The 8,352-nt window shown below is 40.7% G+C and overlaps 1 long non-coding RNA gene across 1 annotated transcript in view; it reads left to right on the forward strand.

Annotated features, from left to right (window-relative positions):
• LOC126490862 (uncharacterized) overlaps positions 1–8,352 on the forward strand; it is a 234,084-nt gene that overhangs the window by 44,108 nt on the left and 181,624 nt on the right. The window lies entirely within an intron of this gene.

Genomic DNA, 8,352 nt, shown 5'->3' on the forward strand with positions numbered 1-8,352 from the left:
CTCCCTTGAATGTGGTTTGTGTCCCAACACTTAAGTGAGATGACACTGGGAGAAAAGCAATTGTTTCCTTTGCAAATGGCCATCAATTGGCGCTCGCGTCTTGGTTAGGGAAGGGAGCTTGTGTCTACTGTTCCCTCTCAATGCTGGGGCCTGCCTTGCTGGCTGGGACCTGTGCATGCTTTGGCCCATTCTTTTTGTTTGTTTGTGGCTTTAGTTTTTCAAGACAGGGTTTTCTGTGTTGCCCTGACTGTCCTAGAACTCACTCTATAGACCAGGCAGGGCTCAGACTCCCAGAGATCCACCCGCCTCTGCCTCTTGACTCCTGAGATTAAAGGCACGTGCCAACAGCACCCAGCCACTGTGGTCCATTCTTCAATAAGATTGCTTATTTTGCCACAAAGTGTTTTCATTTTTTTTCTGGGGATTAATTCTTTGTCAGAAGCATAGTTTTCAACAGTAGTCATGTATCACTTGTGGGTAAGGACACCAGTGTATGGAATGTGCTCTTAGGTGACTTTGCTATCGTGGGGACGTAGAGTACACCTGACATGCTAAGATGGATATGATGTCACTAGGTAAGGTGACGGGCCACTGTCACATATGAAGATGTTAAGCACCTTTCCCCACTTTGGTAGATTGTCTTGTTTCTCTTTTGATTGTTTCTATTGCTGTGAAGCTTTTCATTCTTTAATCTCATTTGCTAACTCTCACTTTTATCCGTGCGTTTGAACCGAATTTTTAGGAATCAGGGTCCTGAGTGGTGAGGTGCTGAGTGCGAGAACAGAGGACAAGAAATGAAGATGACGAAAGCTGTAGTGGGACCAGGAGGTCTTGTGTAAATCATGGTTTACGTCAACCAAGTTCATTAGGAAGTACAGCATCGCACATGCTGTTTACAGGGGGGAACGGGCAAGGTCAGCAGAGAGCTGAGTCAGACAGTGTTGGTAAAGAGAATGTGGGTACCCAGATAGAGCTGCCTGAGGATTGATCACGATTGTACCCAGAGTCCAGACCCCCAAAGACCACCAAGAGACCAGATCCAATGCAAAAGCAAAGAGTCTTTTAATTGCGAGTTCAAACCCAGGTCTCTTGTCTGTCTGACAGGGCGGTGGAGTAGGAGAGACCCCGAGCAGTGCTGGGGCAGGGTATATATTGTGGGTAAAAGCAAAGGGGTCCAGGGGGCTACAGACTGCACAGGAACAGACTCAGGATTGGTACACCTCTAGCTGGGGGCACCTGTTCTTAAATTGGTTAGCTGGGGCTGCAGGGAGGTTGCTATCTCTTGGGTGGTTGCCATGGTTACTACACTCCGCCTTTATCAGGAAAGGGCATTCAGAGCCTGCTAACTTAACTTTTGATTGGTTCCCTACCATATAGGAGGTATCTCTGAGTTTCTTGTTAGCAACAAGGGCAAGAGCAGGGGCACTGTCCCAGGTTGGGGGCACAACACATCCTGTCACATCCTGCTGAATCAGAGGCCTGCATCCTGCTGGGTCTCTTCTGCAGCCTGTCATGACTGTGGAACGGTCAAAGCAGGGGTCTAGGCAGCTCAGAGGGAAGAGTTGGAGCCCCAGAAACTTCAGCCTTGACTCCTATGAGGTGCTGGCTCCAGCCCTAACAAGACCTCTCCAAGTCGACCCCTGGACAAGGATACAGGACTGAAGTTCCCTTTGTCCTTTCATCTGGGCCTCTGAGGAAGTCACGGGTAGATCTGGCTCCCCACTTGTTTTTGCCGTCATATCCAGAAAGTTCCTTGTCTGGACAAACATCATGAAGCAGTCCCTGCCCCCACACAACATCATAAAACAGTCCCTGCCCCCCATAGCATCACGAATGGTCCCTGCCCCCATAACATCATGAAGCAGTGCTCCGCCCCCATAGAATCATGAAGCAGTTCCTGCCCCCCCATAGCATCATGAACCAGTCCTACCCCCTCCCCCCCATAACATCATGGAGCAGTTACTGCCTCCCCATGTTTTTTGTCGTTTTGATGTCTGGCCTCAAGTCACATCTCTTCTTTTTAGCTGAGTTTCACTGAGTCTGGTCTATACATTCAGGCTTCAGGGGTTAGAGACAGAATTTGGGGATTCCCTTCTTCTGTCTCTTTCATTGCTGGGCTTCTCATTTATTTAGTAGCTTTCAGATTGTTGTCCTTCATAGTGTTTTCTTATGTCGTAGTTGTCTTCTTAGGGGAGTCATCTGGCAGCACCTTACTCTACGATTCCTAGAAAATTCTTATTTTATCTTAAAATTGAAATATAACTATATCACTTCCCCCTTTCTTTTCTTTCCTTCAACCCTTCCCATTTACCTTGTTTTCTCCCTGCTCTCTCTCAAACTCATGACCTCTTTCCTTTAATATTGTTACACACATGTCCACACTTCTAAATATATAATTACAACCTGTTCAGTCCTGTAATGTTACTTATATGTATATGATTTCAGGGTTGACCACTTGGCATTGACTAACAAATTAGGAGGTGTTAGGAATTTTTCCTAACAAGAGCTCTCTGCCAATGCAAAAATCCCAACCTAGCAAAATCACAACAAGCTGGAATTAAGGAATATCCAGGTTTAATGGGATTCCTTAATCTGGACTTTCCAGGTAGCAATTTAAATAGACTAGGGGAGTGGTCAAAGTTTGGGTGGGCTGTCTTGCCCCTCCTCGAGGGAGGGGTCAAGGTTTGGGGGGCACAGGGATGGGGCCTCCAAAGATGGAGGCCAGAGAAGGGGACTTACAGGAGGTTCTTTAACTTTTTAATTTAAAAAAAGGTTCAGGGTAGTAGCTGACACTCAGAAGTCTCATAGCTAAGATTCTGGAAGGGGCTTTGAAACGGCACAGCTGTCAGAGGCTGTACCTACAGGGTGACCAAGGCTCATAAGGAGGGAAGCTTCGTACCTAGGACAGAGAGGGCGTGAGGAGACAAGCTCCACTGGGAGCAAAGCCAGGAGCAAATCCAGTCCCGGAAGACAACTCAGTCCTGGGACACTGGCAGACCTAGACTGAGCCAGCGACCAGATCAAGAGTCAGTGATCTCCACAGGAACATTTTCAACTCCAATGCCAGGGACTTCTGTAGGAGGGGATTCAGACCAGGATTTACAGAAACAGATCAAAGCCAGAAACCTAGGCCAAAGTTTGCCCGAGACAGCAAACTGCAAGGGAGCAGTGCAAAATACAGGAACACTGAGCTATCTCCAGGAACAGGAATAACCAACCAGGTAAATAGAACTGTGACACTGAATGTACCATGAGGAACAACCATCTGAGCCTTGAATTCACTGACACCTAGAAGATTATTCAACAGAATCTCAGAAAGCCCCAAAAACACCTATTAGAGGAAAAGATGAGTAGAAAAGTTAAAACCATATGCTATACCACAAAGAGCAACACAACACCAGTAAAACATAAAGACCCTACAACAACAAGACCTGAAAAACCAAATATGGATGATCCAGAAGAAAATGACCTAAAAACATAACTTCAAGAGAATGTTTGAAATTCTTAAAGATGAAATAAGAAATTTCCTTTAAGAAATTGATGAAAAGACAGACAAATAATTGAAAGATATCTACAAATCACTTAAAGAAAACCAAGAAAAAGAAATCAAACATAGTCCCCCAATGTATGCTTTCTCTGTTTTCTTTAAGTGGAGAAAGCATACTTTGGGGACTATGGAAATAGAAAACACTATCCTGAGTGAGGTAAGCCAGACCCCAAAAGAGGAACATGGGATGTACTCACTCATATTTGGTTTCTAGCCATAAATAAAGGACATTGAGCCTATAATTCGTGATCTTAGAGAAGCTAAATAAGAAGGAGAACCCAAAGAAAAACATATAGGCATCCTCCCAAATATTAACCTTCATCAGGCGGAGAAAGAGACAGAGACCCACATTGGAGCACCGGACTGAAATCTCAAGGTCCAAATCAGGAGCAGAAGGAGAGAGAGCATGAGCAAGGAACTCAGGACTGCGAGGGGTGCACCCACACACTGAGTCAAGGGGGATGTTCTATCGGGAACTCACCAAGGCCAGCTGGCCTGGGTCTGAAAAAGCCCGGGATAAAACGGGTCTCGCTGAACATAGCAGACAAGGAGGACTACTGAGAACTCAAAAACAATGGCAATGGGTTTTTGATCCTACTGCATGTATTGGCTTTGTGGGAGCCTAGGCAGTTTGGATGCTTACCTTACTAGACCTGGAAAGAGGTGGGAGGTCCTTGGACTTCCCACAGGGCAGGGAACCCTGATTGTTTTTTAGGCTGATGATGGAGAGGGACTTGATTGGGGGAGAGGGAGGGAAAGGGGAGGCGGCAGTGGGGAAGAGACAGAAATCTTTAACAAATAAATATATAAAAAAATAAAAAAAAGAAATCAAACATATAAAAGAAACTATTCAGGACTTGAAAACTGAAATAGAACCAATAAAGAAAACATAAACCTAAGGAATTATAGAAACAGAAATCATGAGAAAAAAAGATTTGGAACCACAAATGCAAGCATGAACAGCAGAACACAAGAGATGTAAGAGAGAATCTCAAGCGCTAAAGATACAATAGAGGAAATAGACTCATCAGGTAAAGAAAACATTAAATCTTACAAAAGCTTAACCCAAAATATCCAGGAAATATGGGACACCATGAAAAGGCCAAATCTTAGAATAATAGGTATAGAAGAGGGAGAAGAACTTCAACTCAAAGGCACAGAAAATTTATTTAAGAAAATCATAGAAGAAAACTTTCCTTACTTACAGAAAGATATTCCTATGAAGATACATGAAGCTTACAGAACACCAAATACACTGGATCCAAAAAACAAGTCCTCTCACCACATAATAATCAAAACACTAAACATACAGAGTAAAGAAAAAATATTAAGAGCTGCGAAGGAAAAGGGCCAAGTAACATATAAAGGTAAACCTATCAGAATTACACCTGAATTCTCATTGGAGACAATGAAAGCCAGAAGGTCGTGGTCAAGCATTATGCAGACATTAAGAGACCATGGATGCCAGCCCAGGCTACTATACCCAGCAAAACTGTCAATCACCATAGAAGGACAAAACAAGACATTCCAAGTCAAATCTAGATTTCATCAATACCTAGCCAAAACCCCAGCCCTACACAAAATACTAGAAGGAAAACTCCAACCCTAAGAAGATGGCTACACCAATAAAAACACAAACAATTGATGATCTCATAACAGCAAATCCCAAAGAAGAAAAAATGCATAAATTAACATCACCAACCATGAAAATTAAAATAACAGGAGATAGCAATCACTGGTCATTAATATCCCTTAATATAAATGGACTCATCTCACTTATAAAAAGGCACAGGCTAACAGATTGGTTACGAAAATAGAATCCATCCTTCTGCATACAAGAAACACATCTCAACCTCAAAGACAGACATCATCTCAGAGTAAAAGGTTGGGAAAAAATATACCAATCAAAAAGACCTAAGAAACATGCAGGTGTAGCTATCCTAATATCTAACAAAATTGACTTCCAGCTAAAAATCAGTCTAAAGAGACAAAGAAGGTCATTTCATATTAGTCATAGGAAAAATACATCAAGAAGAAATTTCAATACTGAACATTTATGCCCCAAATATAAGGGCACCCTCAAATGTGAAAAACCACTTCTAGAGCTTAAATCATGCATTAAACCCCATACACTAATAGTGGGAGACTTCAACACTCCTCTCTCACCACTGGACAGGTCAATCAGACAAAAAAATGAACAGAGCAATAAGAGAACTAACAGATGTTATGACGCAAATGGACTTAACAGACATCTATAGAATATTCCATACAAACAGAAAAGAATATACCTTCTTCTCAGCACCTCATGGAACCTTCTCAAAAATTGACCACATACTAGGTAATAAAACAAACATCAACAAACACAAAAAAAATTGGAATAACCCAATGCACCTTATAATATTACCGTGGTATAAAAGTAGAAGTCAACAGCAATACTAATTCCAGAAAACCCACAAACACATGGAAATTAAAACATGCCCACCTGAATCATCAATGGGTAAAGGAAGAAATAAAGGGAGAAATTAAAGACTTCCTAAAATTCAATAAAAATGACCACACAACATATCCAAATTTATGGGACACAATGAAAGCAGTGTTAAGAGGCAAGTTCATAGCACTAAACATTTACATAAAGAAGCTGGAAAAATCCCACACTAGTGAATTAACAGAACATTTGAAAACTTTAGAACAAATAGAAAACTCACCTAAGAGAACTAGATGGCAAGAAATAATCAAATTGAGAGCTGAAATCAACAAAATAGAAACAAAGAAAAGAATACAAAGAATCAATGAGACAAAGAGTTGGTTCTTTGAAGAAATCAACAAAATAGACAAACCTTTATCCAAACTAACCAAAAGGCTGTGAGAGAATATCCAAATTAACAAAATCAGAAATGAAAAGGGGGATATAACAACAGATGCGGAGGAAATCAGAGAATCATCAGGTCATATTTTCAAAACTTGTACTCCACAAAATTGGAAAACATAAAGGAAATGGACAACTTTCTGTATAAATATCACTTACCAAAATTAAATAAAGACTACAAAGCAAATTAAACAGACCTATACCTGCTGAAGAAATAGAAACAGTCATCAAAAGTCTCCCAACCAAAAAAAAGTCCAGGACCAGATGGTTTCAGCTCAGAATTCTACAAGACTTTCAAAGAAGAACTAATACCAATACTCCTCAAGTTATTCTACACAATGGAAACAGAAGGAACATTGCCAAACATTTTTTATGAGACTACAATTACCTGACACCCAAACCACAGAAAGACGTTACTAAGAAAGAGAATTACAGACCAGTCTTACTCATGAAGATCAATGCAAAAATACTAAATAAAATACTGGCAAATCAAATCCAAGAACACATCAGAACCATCATCCACCATGATCAAGTAGGCTTCATCCCACAGATGTAGAGATGATTCTACATATGAAAATCTGTCAACATAATCCACTACATAAACAAGCTGAAAAATAAAAACCCACATAATCTTCTCATTAGATGCTGAAAAAGATTTTGACAAGATACAACATCCCATCATGATAAAGGTCTTGGAGAGAGCAGGGATACAAGGAACGTACCTAAACATAGTTAAGGCAATATACAGCAAGCCAACAGCCAACATCAAACTAAATGGAGAGAAACTCCCATCGATTCCACTGAAATCAGGAACAAGACAAAGTTGTTCACTCTCTCCATATCTATTCAATATAGTTCTTGAGGTCCTAACTAGAGAACTAAGAAATCCACCAAATGTGGATCAAGGGGATACAAACTGCGAAAGAAGAAGTCAAACTCTCACTGTTTGCTGATGATATGATAGTTTACATTAGTGATCCCAAAAATTCTACCAAGGAACTTGTACAACTCATAAACACTTTCAGCAATGTAGCAGGATACAAAATTAACTCAAAAAAATCAGTAGCCCTCCTGTACACAGATGATTAAATGGCTGGGGAATATATCAGAGAATTAACACCCTTCACAATAGTCACAAATAGCATAAAATATCTTGGAGTAATTCTAACCAAACAAGTCGAAGACTTGTATGATGAGAAATTTAAATCTTTGAAGAAAGAAATTGAAGAAGACACCAGAAAGTAGAAAGATCTCCCATGCTCTGGGTAGGCAGAATTAACAAAGTAAAAATGGCAATCTTACTGAAAGCAATCTACAGATTCAACGCAATGCCCATCAAAATCCCAACAAAATTCTCTACAGACCTCAAAAGAATGGTACTCAACTTCATTTGGAAAAGCAAAAAGCCCAGGATAGACAAAACAATCCTGTAGAAGAAAAGAATGTCTGAAGGTATCACAATCCCTGACTTCAAACTCTACTACAGAGCTACAGTACTGAAAACAGCCTGGTATTGGCATAAGAACAGACAGGAGGACCAATGGAAATGAATAAAAGACCCAGATATCAATCCACACATTTTTGAACACCTGATCTTTGACAAGGAAGCAAAAAATATTAAATGGAAAAAAAAGAAAGCATATTTAACAAGTGGTGCTGGCATAACTGGATATCAACATGTAGAAGAATGAAAATAGACCCATATCTATCACCATGCACAAAACTCAAGTCCAAATGGATAAAAGACCTCAACATAAAGTCAGCCACACAGAGCCTTACAGAAGAGAAAGTGGGAAGTACACTTGAACACATTGGCACAGGGAACCACTTCCTAAATAGAACCCCAGCAGCACAGACACTGAGAGAAACAATTAATAAATGGGACCTCCTGAAACTGAAAAGCTTCTGTAAAGCAAAGGACACAGTCAAAAAGACAAAA

This window comes from Alexandromys fortis, unplaced genomic scaffold (genome assembly GCF_014885135.2).
Source record: "Alexandromys fortis isolate MF-2015 unplaced genomic scaffold, M_Fortis_MF-2015_v1.1 scaffold_258, whole genome shotgun sequence".
In the NCBI taxonomy this organism is placed as follows: domain Eukaryota; kingdom Metazoa; phylum Chordata; class Mammalia; order Rodentia; family Cricetidae; genus Alexandromys; species Alexandromys fortis.